The 17,260-nt window shown below is 42.7% G+C and overlaps 1 pseudogene across 1 annotated transcript in view; it reads left to right on the top strand.

The window, feature by feature from the left end:
• The window catches only part of LOC311102652 (lipid droplet-associated hydrolase-like), a 46,660-nt pseudogene that overhangs the window by 15,388 nt on the left and 14,012 nt on the right, over positions 1 to 17,260 (top strand). Inside the window, exons 3-4 of the transcript XR_014615782.1 lie at positions 9,706 to 9,840; positions 14,285 to 14,453. The product of XR_014615782.1 is annotated as a lipid droplet-associated hydrolase-like (transcript). The remainder of the gene's footprint in view (positions 1 to 9,705; positions 9,841 to 14,284; positions 14,454 to 17,260) is intronic.

Below are 17,260 nucleotides of genomic sequence, written 5' to 3'. Positions count from 1 at the left end.
CCATAATCAAGAAGCCTTCTGGTTTTTCTTTCATTCTATAGGCTGTCTGCTCCATTCCTCCTATAGAGGGAGTGGTGTTACTGTCACACAGTTCTAGTTGGGGAAGGGAAACAAATGAAAGTGTGGATTCAAACCTGACAGCTCTCTACCCATTGTCTGCAGTTTGAACTGATGTAGGACCTCCCTTGCTATTTGATACTTGATACCAGTGACTCGGTTAATAAAAAAGTGGTCAGATGACGCAGATGCTAAGCTACAGGACTGTTTTGCTAGCACAGACTGGAACATGTTCCGGGATTCTTCAGACAGCATTGAGCAGTACACCACATCAGTCACTGGCTTCATCAATAAGTGCATCGATGATGTCGTCCCCACAGTGACCGTACGTACATACCCCAACCAGAAGCCATGGATTACAGGAAACATCCGCACTGAGCTAAAGGGTAGAGCTGCCGCTTTCAAGGAACGGGACTCTAACCCGGACGCTTATAAGAAATCCCGCTATGCCCTCCGACGAACCATCAAACAGGCAAAGAGTCAATACAGGACTAAGATTGAATCGTACTACACTGGCTCTGACGCTCGTCGGATGTGGCAGGGCTTGAAAACTATTACAGACTACAAAGGGAAGCACAGCCGCGAGCTGCCCAGTGACACAAGCCTACCAGATGAGCTAAACCACTTCTATGCTCGCTTCGAGGCAAGCAACACTGAAGCATGCATGAGAGCACCAGCTGTTCCGGATGACTATGTGATCACGCTCTCCGTAGCCGATGTGAGTAAGACTTTTAAGCAGGTCAACATTCAAAAGGCCGCAGGGCCAGACGGATTACCAGGACGTGTACTCCGAGCATGTGCTGACCAACTGGCAAGTGTCTTCACTGACATTTTCAACATGTCCCTGACTGAGTCTGTAATACCAACATGTTTCAAGCAGACCACCATAGTCCCCGTGCCCAAGGACTCTAAGATAACCTGCCTAAATAACTACCGACCCGTAGCACTGACGTCTGTAGCCATGAAGTGCTTTGAAAGGCTGGTCATGGCTCACATCAACAGCATTATCCCAGAAACCCTAGACCCACTCCAATTTGCATACCGCCCCAACAGATCCACAGATGATGCAATCTCTATTGCACTCCACACTGCCCTTTCCCACCTAGACAAGAGGAACACCTATGTGAGAATGCTATTCATTGACTACAGCTCAGCATTCAACACCATAGTGCCCTCTAAGCTCATCACTAAGCTAAGGATCCTGGGACTAAACACCTCCCTCTGCAACTGGATCCTGGACTTCCTGACGAGCCGCCCCCAGGTGGTAAGGGTAGGTAACAACACATCTGCCACACTGATCCTCAACACGGGGGCCCCTCAGGGGTGCGTGCTCAGTCCCCTCCTGTACTCTCTGTTCACCCATGACTGCATGGCCAGGCACGACTCCAACACCATCATTAAGTTTGCCGACGACACAACAGTGGTAGGCCTGATCACCGACAACGATGAGACAGCCTATAGGGAGGAGGTCAGAGACCTGGCCGTGTGGTGCCAGGACAACAACCTCTCCCTCAACGTGACCAAGACAAAGGAGATGTTTGTGGACTACAGGAAAAAAAAGAGGACTGAGCACGCCCCCATTCTCATCGACGGGGCTGTAGTGGAACAGGTTGAGAGCTTCAAGTTCCTTGGTGTCCACATCACCAACGAACTATCATGGTCCAAACACACCAAGATAGTCGTGAAGAGGGCACAACAAAGCCTATTCCCCCTCAGGAGACTGAAAAGATTTGGCATGGGTCCTCAGATCCTCAAAAAATTCTACAGCTGCACCATCGAGAGCATCCTGACTGGTTGCATCACCGCCTGGTATGGCAACTGCTTGGCCTCCGACCGCAAGGCACTACAGAGGGTAGTGCATACGGCCCAGTACATCACTGGGGCCAAGCTTCCTGCCATCCAGGACCTCTATACCAGGCGGTGTCAGAGGAAGGCCCTCAAAATTGTCAAAGACTCCAGCCACCCTAGTCATAGACTGTTCTCCCTGCTACCGCACGGCAAGCGGTACCGGAGTGCCAAGTCTAGGTCCAAAATACTTCTCAACAGCTTCTACCCCCAAGCCATAAGACTCCTGAACAGCTAATCATGGCTACCCGGACTATTTGCACTGCCCCCCCACCCCATCCTATTTACGCTGCTGCTACTCTGTTAATTATTTATGCATAGTCACTTTAACTCTACCCACATGCACATATTACCTCAACTACCTCAACTAGCCGGTGCCCCCGCACATTGACTCTGCACCGGTACCCCCCTGTATATATACCTACTGTTATTTTATTTTACTTCTGCTCTTTTTTTTCCCAACACTTTTTTTGTTGTTGTTTTATTTTTACTTTTTTTGTTAAAAATAAATGCACTGTTGGTTAAGGGCTGTAAGTAAGCATTTCACTGTAATGTCTGCACCTGTTGTATTCGGCGCATGTGACCAATAAAATTTGATTTGATTTGATACTTTGACCCACAGATCTCTTTAAAGACTTATAATGTAAACACCTTCTTCCTTAGGCTGAATGAAATACCATTATAGCCTCATACGTTGTCTGGATCAAACCTGTAGACTTAAGTAGCATGTAGTTCACTCTGACTTGTTAAATAAACAAATATTATTAATATATAGTAAGACATTACATTACTACAGTAACTGCTCACCCTTTCAAGTTTTTCTCTCCCACTTATTTTATCAAGAGTTAGAATGATGTATTTAAACTCAATACTTTTTAAGTATCTGATTTAAGAGTGTTTTTAACACTAGCTTTAACAAAATAAATGGATAGGTTAACGTCAGTAAATAAGCTCAAATCCAGCCACCCAGCCTTGTGAGAACCCCAAGAGAGCAGGGTGTGAGAGGAGATTGAGTGATGAAGAGATAGTGAGTGATGAAGACCAAGTCCAGACTTCTTGCCAGCAATGTGCAGTGTCCTCACAGACTGTAGTCTGTAATATTTATTACATCAGTAACATTTTTGGCACAAGTTACTGAAATCAAAAATGGTTTTACATTTCCCTATTTCTTGAGGTGCACATGGATTCAGTGTCTTTATGAAGTTGTCATTCTAGTTAAGATTAGTTGTGACTTGTTTGAGGGCTAGCCTACATCTGGTGTGGCCTTTGCTGTTGCCGTAGACAGTGTAACTTCCAGTCGCTGTCTCATTGAAAACAATGTCATCTCTCTCCATTATCATAGTCATCTCTTTCCATCAGCAGTCATCTCTCTCTATCAGCTCAATCCTAACCCATTGTTAATTCAGGTTTCTTCCTACAGTATGTGCTCTCACTCTCTTTCAGCCCACATAACTAACATTTAGGCTTTTTTGCATGTCCTAATGTCATTTGTTTTTTGATTTATCTTTTTTTCTCTTCATTTCGGTTTTTGTCCACTTTATTTACCGGATAAAAGGGGACCTGTGCAATCACCTTCATGACCTCGCTTGAGTGAGCAGTACACTCCTCGCAAAATAGTACCCACGTAACCCGCCCCTCAATTGGCCGTGAACACCAGATTCAGTAGATGTATCCTCCAGCGAATCACATTCCAAACTCCTCTTTGCTGATAGAGACATATGTTGGGGACAAAACTCATAGAAATACTAAAGCTTATGTTCATGAAGGCCAAGTATCCGGTGAAAGTTAATCTGTTCACATCCTAATAATGTGTTCAGTTTTGGGTACCGGTCTACTCCTTACAAAAGGGTGGTCTGAGGAGTGATCCCAGACTGCTATAGTATCAAGCGGTTTTCTTTTCTACACTTGCCTCGAGTTCAAACCGAATCAAGCTGTGTGACAGTGGGATTGGGGTGGGGGCTTTATTACATCTTCTCCTGGGAGTGCAAGCCACAAGTGAGAGAGTGGGGGCGTCTTTATTGTTGTGCCTGTCATTTCCAATGGCACGTCTCTGGTATGAGCCGGGTTTCTGAAAGCCCGCTTCTTGAGCATGTCTGGGGCCATCTGGGAGAGATTTGAAAACCTGGCGTGAATAAAAACATACAAATGTATTTAATCAGTAGGCTAGGAGGGGATGTGGACAGAGTCTAGAAAAGGGTGCTTCACTTAAGGACAGCCCATCCCCTGCACACTCCCCACTGTCTGGGAGAAAGAGGGAGTTTACTGTTTACTCAGCTTGTGGAGAGCAGGAGAGAGTCGACACAATGTTCAGTTGCGGCACTTGCGGGAGTCTAGCAGATATTGAGAAAGGCAGCGGTTGCCATTCGATGAGAGAAAAGAGGAGGCCTTATCTGTCATGGTTGGTTACAAAAAGGTCAAAACAAAGTGACCAGGAAGCTCTCCTAGATAGTGAAATGGACATGGTGTCCATTCTAACGGATCTACTGCAGTGGAGGCATGCACTTCATGAGATTCAAAATAGTTTTTTTTTCACTGATCTACACAACCTCGGCCTACTACTGTCAATTAAATAAAAAGACTGGAAAGTTTCCACCTCACTGAACTATCACTAGGGGGAATTTTCCTCATAATAACTTGTACCTCAATAAATATCTGTACTCTTCTAACTCTTTATTTGTCTCCCATATTTATTTTATACACACTCTGCTCAGCAGAGAAGCTTGCTTGCTCTCACATAAAGAGTTGTGCAACCTCTTCAGCTGCGCTCAGTTCTTAATTAATGACTCAGGATATGTGAATGAAAATATGAAAACACTAGCGAGAACTGCAGCAAGTGTTCTGGACTCGGGCACACAGTAGTGAGAGTTCAATCTCAGACTGCAGGTTTCATGCCATATCCCTCCCCCTCAAACAACTGTTTATCCTTATTTCCCACAAAAGCCTCATCTAGTTCCATATACTTTATGGTTGCCGTCACCCACCCTAGAAAAATAGAGTTGAACTCATAGTAAATGTTCTTGATTGTTTCAAGATCACATCAACTTTCACAAGGAGTCCAAGCCCTTCTGCCAGGCAAAATAAGACAAGTTAATTATTTTTCGGATATTAACTATGTGTGATTGTTACTTATTAGCTTGTTAGCTTGATGGGGCATGTGGTTAGTTGCTTTCACAATTCAAGAACTGTGGGTTCAACTCCAAGACTGTAGAGTTCCTAAATACAAAACATCTAGATTCCATGTCTTGCAATGGGTTTACTTCATCCTGAGGACATACAGATGTAGGATCTTAATTTGGCCTGTATTGTGGCAGCAAAAGAATCCTGCAGAAACAGGATTTGAATGTTTAGTCCATAATGTTGCTTGATCGGTGGTTAGGCAATTAGCTGGTCAAAATTAGGCTGCATGAAAGTGGAATAGTGTTAATATAACCGTGTGTTAGTGCGGGTTTTCTGTGAATTTATGTAAATCCCAAAGCTCATCTGCATTTCCTGCGGCACAGCAAAATTCTCAGCAACAAAAGAGTGATCAAATTAAGATCCTACATCTGTACTAAGCGATCCATTTATAGTATGCTGTCTGCGATTTGCCAGATATTTATTATGTGTTTTATACAGTGCATTCGGAAAAGTCTTAAGACCCCTTGACTTTTTCCAAATTTTGTTACGTTACAGCCTTTAAATTATTTTTTCCCCTCACCAATCTCCACACAATACCCCATAAAGTGAAAACAGGTTTTTATACATTTTTGCAAAAACAGAAATACCTTACTTACATAAGTATTCAGACCCTTTGCTATGATACTCGAAATTGAGCTCAGGTGCATCCTGTTTCCATTGATCATCCTTGAGATGTTTCTACAACTTGATTGGAGTCCACCTGTGGTAAATTCAATTGATTGGACATGATTTGGAAAGGCACACACCTGTCTATATAAAGTCTCACAGTTGACAGTGCATGTCAGAGCAAAAACCAAGCCATGAGGTCGAAGGAATTGTCCGAAGAGCTCCGAGACAGGATTGTGTCGAGGCACAGATCTGGGGAATGGTACCAAAACAATTCTGCAGCATTGAAGGTCCCCAAGAACACAGTGGCCTCCATCATTCTTAAATGGAAGAAGTTTGGAACCACCAAGACTCTTCCTAGAGCTGGCCGCCTGGCCAAACTGAGCAATCGGGGGAGAAGGGCCTTGGTCAGGGAGGTGACCAAGAACCTGATGGTCATTCTGACAGAGCTCCAGATTTATTCTGTGGAGATGGGAGAACCTTCCAGAAGGACAACCATCTCTACAGCACTCCACCAATCAGGCCTTTATGGTAGAGTGGCCAGATGGAAGCCACTCCTCCTCACCATCCCTATGATGAAGCATGGTGGTGGCAGCATCATGCTGTGGAGATGTTTTTCAGCGGCAGGGACTGGGAGACTAGTCAGGATCGAGGGAAAGATGAACGGAGCAAAGTACAGAGTGATCCTTGATGAAAACCTGCTCCAGAGTGCTCAGGACCTCAGACTGGGGCGAAGGTTCACCTTCCAACAGGACAACGACCCTAAGCACACAGCCAAGACTACGCAGGAGTGGCTTCGGGACAAGTCTCTGAATGTCCTTGAGTGGCCCAGCCAGAGCCCGGACTTGAACCCGATCGAACATCTCTAGAGAGACCTGAAAATAGCTGATCAGCGATGCTCCCCATCCAACCTGACAAAGGATCTGCAGAGAAGAATGGGAGAAACTCCACCAAATACAGGTGTGCCAAGCTTGTAGCATCACACCCAAGAAGACTCGAGGCTGTAATCGCTGCCAAAGGTGCTTCAACAAAGTACTAAGTAAAGGGTCTGAATTTGTATGTAAATATCATATTTCCGTTGTTTATATATTTTTTTTGCAACAAATCATAAAAAACAGTTTTTGCTTTGTTGTTATGGGGTATTGTGTGTAGATTGATGAGGGGAAATAATCAATTTTAGAATAAGACTGTAACATAACAAAATGTGGAAAAAGTCAAGGGGTCTGAATACTTTCCGAATGCTCTGTATGTACCCAATATGCAAAAAACGATTGGATGTATTTTTGGGATAATGGATTAAAATGAATAATAGAAGCAGTGAGTACACTCCTTTACCGCATTTTTCGCACCAAGAAATGTTCCAACACTCTATTTTTAACAGTGGCATATGAACTATCCAACCAATAAACCAAGGCCATTTTAACCAACGTGGTCACGTATAATCGCCCAGGTGAATTTTATAAACTTTAAAATGTCCACTATTAACCAAAGTGTTAGATGGCTTTAGCTAATCGTTCCACGTGCTTTAGCCTAAATGTGGCATGTTGTTGGGCGATGATTGGCTATGTGTTGTTGTAACACTCCACGGCCTAATGGAAAGAGGGAGCTATATGTACCTCCACAGATTGCAGCTCTCTCTCTCAGCACCCTCTCACTGGGGCAGTTATACATGGAAAGGGCATCGGCTCATGTCAAAACAGAGAGAATTACCAACCCCATGGCCTGAAATTACACATGCAGGCAAAAGTTATCCATCATTTCCAGCTGGCCTGGATGCCAGGCTATGGCTACATCATTGCAAGCATGTCAATAAAACCTTGTGTCCCTGTAATGCAGTCATGTACTTACAGTAACATAGTGTACACCCTGATATTCATCCACATGTACAGTGGGGGAAAAAAGTATTTAGTCAGCCACCAATTGTGCAAGTTCTCCCACTTAAAAAGATGAGAGAGGCCTGTAATTTTCATCATAGGTACACGTCAACTATGACAGACAAAATGAGATTTTTTTTCTCCAGAAAATCACATTGTAGGATTTTTTATGAATTTATTTGCAAATTATGGTGGAAAATAAGTATTTGGTCAATAACAAAAGTTTCTCAATACTTTATTATATACCCTTTGTTGGCAATGACACAGGTCAAACGTTTTCTGTAAGTCTTCACAAGGTTTTCACACACTGTTGCTGGTATTTTGGCCCATTCCTCCATGCAGATCTCCTCTAGAGCAGTGATGTTTTGGGGCTGTCGCTGGGCAACACGGACTTTCAACTCCCTCCAAAGATTTTCTATGGGGTTGAGATCTGGAGACTGGCTAGGCCACTCCAGGACCTTGAAATGCTTCTTACGAAGCCACTCCTTCGTTGCCCGGGCGGTGTGTTTGGGATCATTGTCATGCTGAAAGACCCAGCCACGTTTCATCTTCAATGCCCTTGCTGATGGAAGGAGGTTTTCACTCAAAATCTCACGATACATGGCCCCATTCATTCTTTCCTTTACACGGATCAGTCGTCCTGGTCCCTTTGCAGAAAAACAGCCCCAAAGCATGATGTTTCCACCCCCATGCTTCACAGTAGGTATGGTGTTCTTTGGATGCAACTCAGCATTCTTTGTCCTCCAAACACGACAAGTTGAGTTTTTACCAAAAAGTTATATTTTGGTTTCATCTGACCATATGACATTCTCCCAATCCTCTTCTGGATCATCCAAATGCACTCTAGCAAACTTCAGACGGGCCTGGACATGTACTGGCTTAAGCAGGGGGACACGTCTGGCACTGCAGGATTTGAGTCCCTGGCGGCATAGTGTGTTACTGATGGTAGGCTTTGTTACTTTGGTCCCAGCTCTCTGCAGGTCATTCACTAGGTCCCCCCGTGTGGTTCTGGGATTTTTGCTCACCGTTCTTGTGATCATTTTGACCCCACGGGTTGAGATCTTGCGTGGAGCCCCAGATCGAGGGAGATTATCAGTGGTCTTGTATGTCTTCCATTTCCTAATAATTGCTCCCACAGTTGATTTCTTCAAACCAAGCTGCTTACCTATTGCAGATTCAGTCTTCCCAGCCTGGTGCAGGTCTACAATTTTGTTTCTGGTGTCCTTTGACACCTCTTTGGTCTTGGCCATAGTGGAGTTTGGAGTGTGACTGTTTGAGGTTGTGGACAGGTGTCTTTTATACTGATAACAAGTTCAAACAGGTGCCATTAATACAGGTAACGAGTGGAGGACAGAGGAGCCTCTTAAAGAAGAAGTTACAGGTCTGTGAGAGCCAGAAATCTTGCTTGTTTGTAGGTGACCAAATACTTATTTTCCACCATAATTTGCAAATAAATTCATAAGAAATCCTACAATGTGATTTTCTGGAAAAAGAACTCTCAATTTGTCTGTCATAGTTGACGTGTACCTATGATGAAAATTACAGGCCTCTCTCATCTTTTTAAGTGGGAGAACTTGCACAATTGGTGGCTGACTAAATACATTTTTTCCCCACTGTATACACGTGACTTACACAAGCACGATACAAAGCACCTACTGTATGAACATATACAGATACTCTCAAATAATGTCACTCGTCACACACTACTGATACACACTCAGGATGCCACACTTCAGCTTCTCTCCTATTGGACGGAACTGACAGACCACACAGAGTAGCCTTTGTTCTTTAGCCACTGCTATACAGCTTTTTGCACTTTTATCTCACCCTGCTAGCCCGAAATAAACCCCCACCCAGGATAAACTGTCCTTTTTTACCTGTGGAATAAAAGTCCCCCTTTGTTCTGTGGGAAGATATTACTCAACCGTACTATAAGCTAAATAAAGTTCCTAGCTGGCAGCCGAGTTGACAGTACTACCTATGACATGCTGCTGTATGGGGGCGGATGAGATTCATGGCAAAGGTCAGGGAATGACAGGACAACCATTACGTGGCCACCACTTTGTCGTCATGCGCGACATCTTCAAGAGTACAGTGGAAAATGATTGACATACTAAGAAATTGGTACAGTTGACTGTGAAAATAGGTAGCCCAGGTGTGGTTGGCTTTTACAAGACCTTCATGCAGACGCTTCACCAGACGTTGGGCCGTCGCTACCCTGTGTGGGCAGTGAGCCATGCTGGACACTGTGTGCCTCCTGATACTATGGACATGATTGACGGTACATAACTAATTCATATCTCTTATTGAAAGTGCTTTGTGCAGCAGGACATTCTATGAGGCCTTATTCCACATCAACAGCAGATCTCCTGACCACTGATGACTGATTAGCTAGCTTTGAAATGGGTACCTCCTTGTTAGCTCACTCTCCAATACTAAAGACAATGCTAAGGATGGCGCAGGAGAAGAGGAATGTTAGCTGAGTTAGCCTGAACCAAGAGGCCTCTCCCTCTCCAGCCCGCACCAGCATATGAGCCCTGTAACATTCATTCATAAAGTAGTGAGGACGTTTTTATTATGCCTGATACGTGGGAAAGACATTACCAAGCCCTCACCTGTAATAAATTCAATCCCAACCAGATGGAAGGAACAGCTTTTCTGAGGGCTCATGAGATCCAGTTTGGATCTGTCCATCTTGAGAAGGACAAAATAAACATATATCCATCTTGAGGGTTTTAAAGAACCAATAGTAACACTTTACTTGACATCCAGTGTCATAACATGTTATGACATGGTCATAACCTGTCATAATATGGTCATAACACTGTCATGACCCATTTATTTACACCTGTTGTGACATATATTGCGTTCTTTTATGTCTGGTTATGACACCTACATAAGAGCGTCAAAACCCAAATTAATTCAAATTATTATTTTCCCTGCCAAGAAGTTTCCTTTCGTTTGAAGGTTTGTTTCTTAAATCCTTTGTTGTTGCAGTAATGAATTCTTTACAGTCGTTTTTTTCATCATATTTTAAGTAGCTTGTAGAAAATACACTTTATGACACTGTCATGAAGCATTATGACCATCCTGTGTCACTTTACTTGGACTAAGAAAATACACTTTATGACACTGTCAAGAAGCATTATGACCGTCATAATCATATAAGCCAGATAGGCCTATCAGGTACATGCCCTTATATCAGCCATCAGTCAAAAAGAGGGTGTCTTGTCCTGCTCCTGAAATCTGCTCCTGCATTCATCCCAGTCATTAGAAACAGAGCGTTGGGGTGGGTGCATGTCTGATATCAATGTGTGTGCAATTACAATGGTAATTGAATATGGTCATTTAAAAAATATATATACAACATAAACATACTGTTGACACATAGGCTATGGTGTAATGGAATGTTTTGCCTTGTGGTAGGTTTTTGGGGTTTTGACACTCTTATATAGGTGTCATAACCAGCCATAAAATTTACATTTTACATTTTAGTCATTTAGCAGACGCTCTTATCCAGAGCGACTTACAGTTAGTGAGTGCATACAAAATAATGCAATATATGTCACAACAGGTCTAAATATGTCATGACAGTGTTATGACTATATTATAACAGGTTATGTCAGCTGTTATAACATTTTATGAAATGTTTATGACCGTGTCGTAAAGTTTTACCCATTAAATACGTGTCAGTAAGTGTAACATTCTGTCAAAGTGTACCCCTGTAGCTACTGTATGCCTCATATGGGATGTGCGATAACTAGCATGAGTTCTGAAGAAAACTTGAATGAAGCCTTGATTTCCAGGCTTCTCTTCACGAAGCTCAAAAGCCTGGAGACAACGTGACTTTGTCAGGTCAATCAGATAAACTATTTTGACCATATAGATGTCCGATGATTATGGTCATGACACAATTTTATGGGGGAAAGTGATCATATGATGTAATACTTAGTCTGTACCAGAGGTAGAGTTGGTCTTGATTGTATAGACATTAATGTTACAAAGTGAAGCATTGAACCGTTCCTGTTTCATCCTGAACACATGGCCATACTTGTCAACTGTTGGGAGTTGGGAACTCATAAATTATTCATGGTACACAAGGCAAAGTATGTAGCTAGTCAATAGAGACAGTTAACACATTTTCAGACACCCCTGCCAATTTGTAGCATGTCATTCGATCACCAGAGTGAATATATCAAAACCACTCTGTTCAGAATGGTATTCCAGGGGTGTTTCAAGGGTGTTCTAAGGGGTGACAACGAGCAGCAGCCCTATCTCAAGATGGGCAGAGGACTCATCTTTCATCCCAAAGCCTCATCTGATCTGAACGACAGTCCTGATTTAAGATGAAAGGCTCAAATTGTTCAGCAGCAAGTCCTGTGTTTATCTCAATAGTCCTTCATCATGCCTTTCCATTTGGTGAGATGCCTTTATCCAGGGAAATCTGCTTACTGTTAATACTACAAAAAGAAATCTGCTTGTGACTCTATTTGTCAGGCTAGACCTGCACGCTCATGTGGTCATGCAGTATGTCTAGCATTACTTATGAGATGTTCACCCTTTGGATGACACTTTCCACATCCACTCGACTCTTACCCACATCCAACATGGAAACACAAACACGTCTGACATATCGGATTCCTTTTCACCCCTCTTCTGTGGCTTCAATCCAAGCCTTTGGTGACTTACCACCCTGGTCAACCCTTGAATGCCATTGATTTACACCTTGTCAGAGCATTACATTTGCTGAAGGTCAGGGTGGCATCGTAGGGCAGTGGCCTCTGAAACCTCTGGGATGGCCAGGGAAAGGCCTCGCTGATACAGAGAAACCCATACAGTAATGATTGGGCCTTCTCTAAAAATATATGTTAATGCAAGCACAGGGAACATTTTCCCTGTGCCAACCTCAATAAGCCATCCCTGGGTCATGGGATCCTCCAGGAGCCCCAGATCTCATTAATTTTGTCAGAATGAGTTTGCAACGCTACTTTTCACCAGCAACTTTCCCTCTTTTGATATGACTAAATTGTACACTATTAATGTCCAGAGTACTAAAGCATTCATTCAGAAAATGTAATTTCCCTCAACATTGTTGGGTAGACCAGCTAAGGTCTAATATCAGGGTTATGGATTTTAACGAGAGGTTTTATGGTTTGTCTCTGATTCCAATTACGCTCCCGCCGCTATTGTCGGTCACGTCTACAGATCCGCGTGATTTGTGCGTTGGAGACAAATGGCACGAAGCAGTAGAAATTTCAATAATGACTTAATGAATGTCAGGAATTCAACTTTTTTGTTTACTACCACATTATGACATTCTGGTCCGATGCCCAGCTTCTCAATCTGATCAAATAACTTCAAGACAATGTTCACTTTATCTTGTTTCTTGATCCCTCGTTTTTGTATGCAAGGTCGACAACTGTTGGCTACCATTGTGGTACAGATGTTGAACCCAGCTTCACAAACACTTTTTGAGGAGGAAGTTTGTGAGTTGAGAGGAAGTATGCACACTGCAGTACAGGACCGAGGCTGTTGGTAATCTCCTTCTCATCTCTTTCTCTCAAAACTACACTGAGATGTGTTCATACCGTGTCCTCGACAGCGTCGTTGTTGGCATTTGTCACATTATTCAGAGGTCCTCAAGTTTTGCAAATGCAACCACACCCAATTACAGAGGAGAGTTTTAAAAAAGAGCCTCCACCACCCGTGTTGCAATCAGTAACACCACAAGTGAGATTTCTTTTGACACATAGGAAATCAGTTACTTTTCCCATGGAAGAAAAAATGCAGCACACATTTATTGCACATTTGTGCGAAGGCTTTAATCGCTTAACGGGCCGCCCCAGCCTCCTGACATTCTCTTGCCAAGAGGATCATTATGTTGTGTGAGGGAATTTATTTTTTCCATATGTTATTCTTTACTGACCCATTAATCACAATTTGTACTCATTTCGTTTTTTTCCATTATACAGTAAGCATATCCCTAACCCCCACAACCTTCCCCACCCTATCCCTATGCTGTCTGCACAGAACACCAGCGCCAAATTCTGCTCTGAAAGAATAAAACGTCAAGTCCCTCATCAAATTTGTAAAATTCTATGGGGATTGATTTGTTAATTATTAAATTAATTGGAATTTGTATTTTCCCTCCCGCTTAGTCCCGACCACTATCACCATAGACACCTTCTACACTTCCTTCAGCTCTTTCTTGTCCTCTCATCATCTCGCCATCTCCTTCTCGCTCATACCCTCTCTTTCATCGTAAAATGTTATTGTATTTGACTACTCTGCGCAAGTAGGCAAATGTTAACCGCTTTCTTCAAAGCTTTGTTCTGAGGCTAGATTCACTGGATTATTTCAATGAAGTATTGTTAAATAGCTTTCCAAAAAGATTACAGAAATGAGATCAAGATGTTTTTGGAATACTTCCCAACTTCGTTTTCCCTTTGGATGGTCTTGTTTTAATTTTGTTATCAAAGGGTCCTGAGCACTGCTAATAGGAGGATATCAGTAAATGAAACAGTGAACATTACCATAACATGATTTCCCCGGTCCCTACATATGATCCATGTGCTGGTACTGCCGAATGTACATAAAGACTATATTGTGTACAGAGACGTTGATGAACAATGCTGTTCTCATGTCCTTGATCAGGGTGATGGTGAAATAGATGATGTCATACTGATGTAATACTGAATACTAATGATGAACCTTGATCTTTGCAGACCCATCAGTGACTGCAGTGGGGGATATGTTGGTCTGAACGGACAGATAGAGCACAAGCTGGCCTTCCTCAGGTAGCACGTTCCCAGGGACACTCGCCTGGTCCTGGTGGGCCACTCCGTCGGCTGCTACATCATCCTGGAAATGAAGAAGAGGGATCCTGAGCTGCAGATGAGACCCCACTTTTATTCAAGTACTATGGTAGAAGTGAAGTTGTAGTGTAATGTCTATCATATCGAGATTTGTCAAGCTTTAAAGCGGCAATCAGCAGTTGAAACAATAACAAAGCAAACTCCCCACCACCTTTTTGCTAAAAAGCTGAGGGATGGGGCTGGAGAAATGTAGCCACTCTCAAATTCATAGACATCACTATGGATGCAAGTACTGATTATCCATGATATAAAAATTATAGTTTTAACCATGTTTTGAGGCTATATAGTGTTTGTTTACATTTACTTTGTTTACTCAGGATATGTTGGAGTAAAACAAGCTTACATTTTGGGTTCTGATGGGGTACGACAGTTGATCTAAGCTCATGAGGCATTTATAAGTTATATTCTTCAAGAATCAATGGGTATATATTGTTAATGTATAAGTTCAAAAATAGTGTAGCTACTGCAGATTTCCCATACGCTAGAATTACTACATTAATTTTTTGACAATTATGACATAAATTTACCTTCATGACAAAGGATGTCTTTAGGCTGCCTATATATTGGCAGCCAAATTAATGTATATGGGCCCTCTGAGCATCCCATCAAGCTGCCTCTGCTCCATGGCACCCTGCTGTCCAGTGAGGGGATAGGCTGGTCCCAGGGTGGTAGCTTGGCACATTACAAAGTGCAGTGAAAACACTGTCTCAGCATGGGAGAGGTGCATGGTAGAGAAGGCCTGTGAAAACATCCTAGGCCGAGGTGGGACCCTTGTAACCCTCCCACTCCACTCGCCACGTTAAAGGTTAACAGATTGAATAACAAGAGGAGAAGAACTCGTCTTTTTTTCTGGGGGGCTTTCCTCTCTCGCTCAGACAAGCTTTTCATCATTTTTATTTTCCAGCTCTTATTTTAGAAAGAATATGGCCTTTTCACATGCCTTTTTCTGTGTTGTTTCTCTTCTTGTCGGCAATTACTCCTCTCTGTGGGGCTCTTTCCTCTGTTCTACGTGTAGAGACCAAAATGTAGAAGCATCGGCAACCGCTCTGTCTAATCTTAATTGATATCTTTAACATTTCCTCACGGAAATAGAGCTTACAGTATATCTGTAATAGTCAAGGAATAATTACTTATTTGCTGTCAAAGTGCTCAGTCTGAACACATTCAATACATAAAAAAGCGAATTATATCAGATAAATTTATTGGATCTCATGTTAAAACGTAAACAACCAGTTGGCTTTAAGTAAAGTGTTACCCAAATACCCTAAGACCACTCAAATAGGCTACACGTTTATGCATCAACTTTGAGCTGCATCAATCTCCCTCTCCATCTCTCCTTGAGCTGGTACAGATGTAGGATCTTAATTTGAGCCAGTTTGTTATAGCAGGAAAATAATCCTGCAGCAACAGGAAATGTTCATTATTATGTGGATTATAATTAATGGACATTTCTATAGGGTTTGATATATTTTTCATTAGGTCAAATCAAGTCTGAAATTTGAAAGGGGAAATTGCTAACTTTATAAGCCTTTTAAAAACTCAAATTCTCTACAAGTTTGCAATAAAAGAGTGATCAAATTAAGATTTTACATCTGTATCTCCTCCCGAGATTTGGCACAGCCCATTCTGTGGTCCAGCCAGCTCTGCCATATTATTTTCTGCAAAAAAAGAATGAGCAGAAAAATACTTCCTTTCCCACTGAAGATTGCAGGCTGCCAAGAAGCAAACACAAGTGATTATGTCCTGTAATGTATGATGTGTGATAATCAGAAACTCCTGTTCCTTTGTGCCTCAGGTATTTGTGTTGGAATAATGGCTTGCCTTATGGGTTGGGGCACCGGCGAGGCCTAGGTAAGCGGTGGCGGTGTTTTTAGTGTACTTACGGATGGAAAAGGAGGCCGAGTTCAGCTTGTAGCAGGGACCAGTCTGGGGTGAGTTAGTGCACTTCCAGAGCACAGCATCTGGCACGCTGCTTGTCCCTGAAAAGGACATTTGGGAGTAAAGGCTGATGAGACTGTCTGGGTTATGCCATGGGTTTTCTCCAGGTGCATTATGAAGACTAGGCTATAGGTTTGGCCTGGTGTTTTTAATGTCATGTTTATACAGTACTACAGGCTTTGTTTTGCATCTGACACAATTTGAAGTTGAAATATTGTTGCTTGTATCTGTGTGCGCTTATATAAGGCATCATATACACTGAGTGTACAAAACATTAGGAACACCTTCCTAATATTGAGTTGCACCCCCCAATGCCCTCAGCCTCAATTCGTCAGGGCATTGACTCTACAGGGTGTCGTAAGCATTCCACAGGGATGCTGGCCCATGTTGACTCCAATGCTTCCTACAGTTGTGTCAAGTTAACTGTGTCCTTTGGGTGGTGGACCATTCTTGATACACATGGGAAACTGTAGAGTGTGAAAAATCCAGCAGCGTTGCAGTTCTTGACACACACAAACTGGTGTGCTTGACACCTACTACCATACCCGTTCAAAGGCACTTCAATCCTTTGTCTTGCCCATTCACCCTCTGAATGGCACACATACACAATCCATGTCTCAATTGTCTCAAGGCTTAAAAAGGCTTTAACCTGTCTCCTCCCCTTCATCTACACTGATTGAAGTGATTTAACAAGATTGAAGTGGATTCAATAAGGGATCATAGCTTTCACCTTGATTCACCTGGTTAGTCCATTGAAAGAGTAGGTGTTCCTAATGTTTTGTACACTCAGTGTTCATGCCCCAGGTAAATAATTGTCCTAAATGTATTTCAACTTGAAATATTTAAGTTGAACAAAAGTCACTTTCCTTTTTGTATATTTATTTTAAA

The sequence above is a fragment of the Coregonus lavaretus genome, assembly GCF_964263955.1.
Source record: "Coregonus lavaretus genome assembly, chromosome: 27".
In the NCBI taxonomy this organism is placed as follows: Eukaryota; Metazoa; Chordata; class Actinopteri; order Salmoniformes; family Salmonidae; genus Coregonus; species Coregonus lavaretus.
The sequence above is the reverse complement of the archived record's forward strand: the minus strand, read 5'-3'. Positions and strand labels throughout refer to the sequence as shown.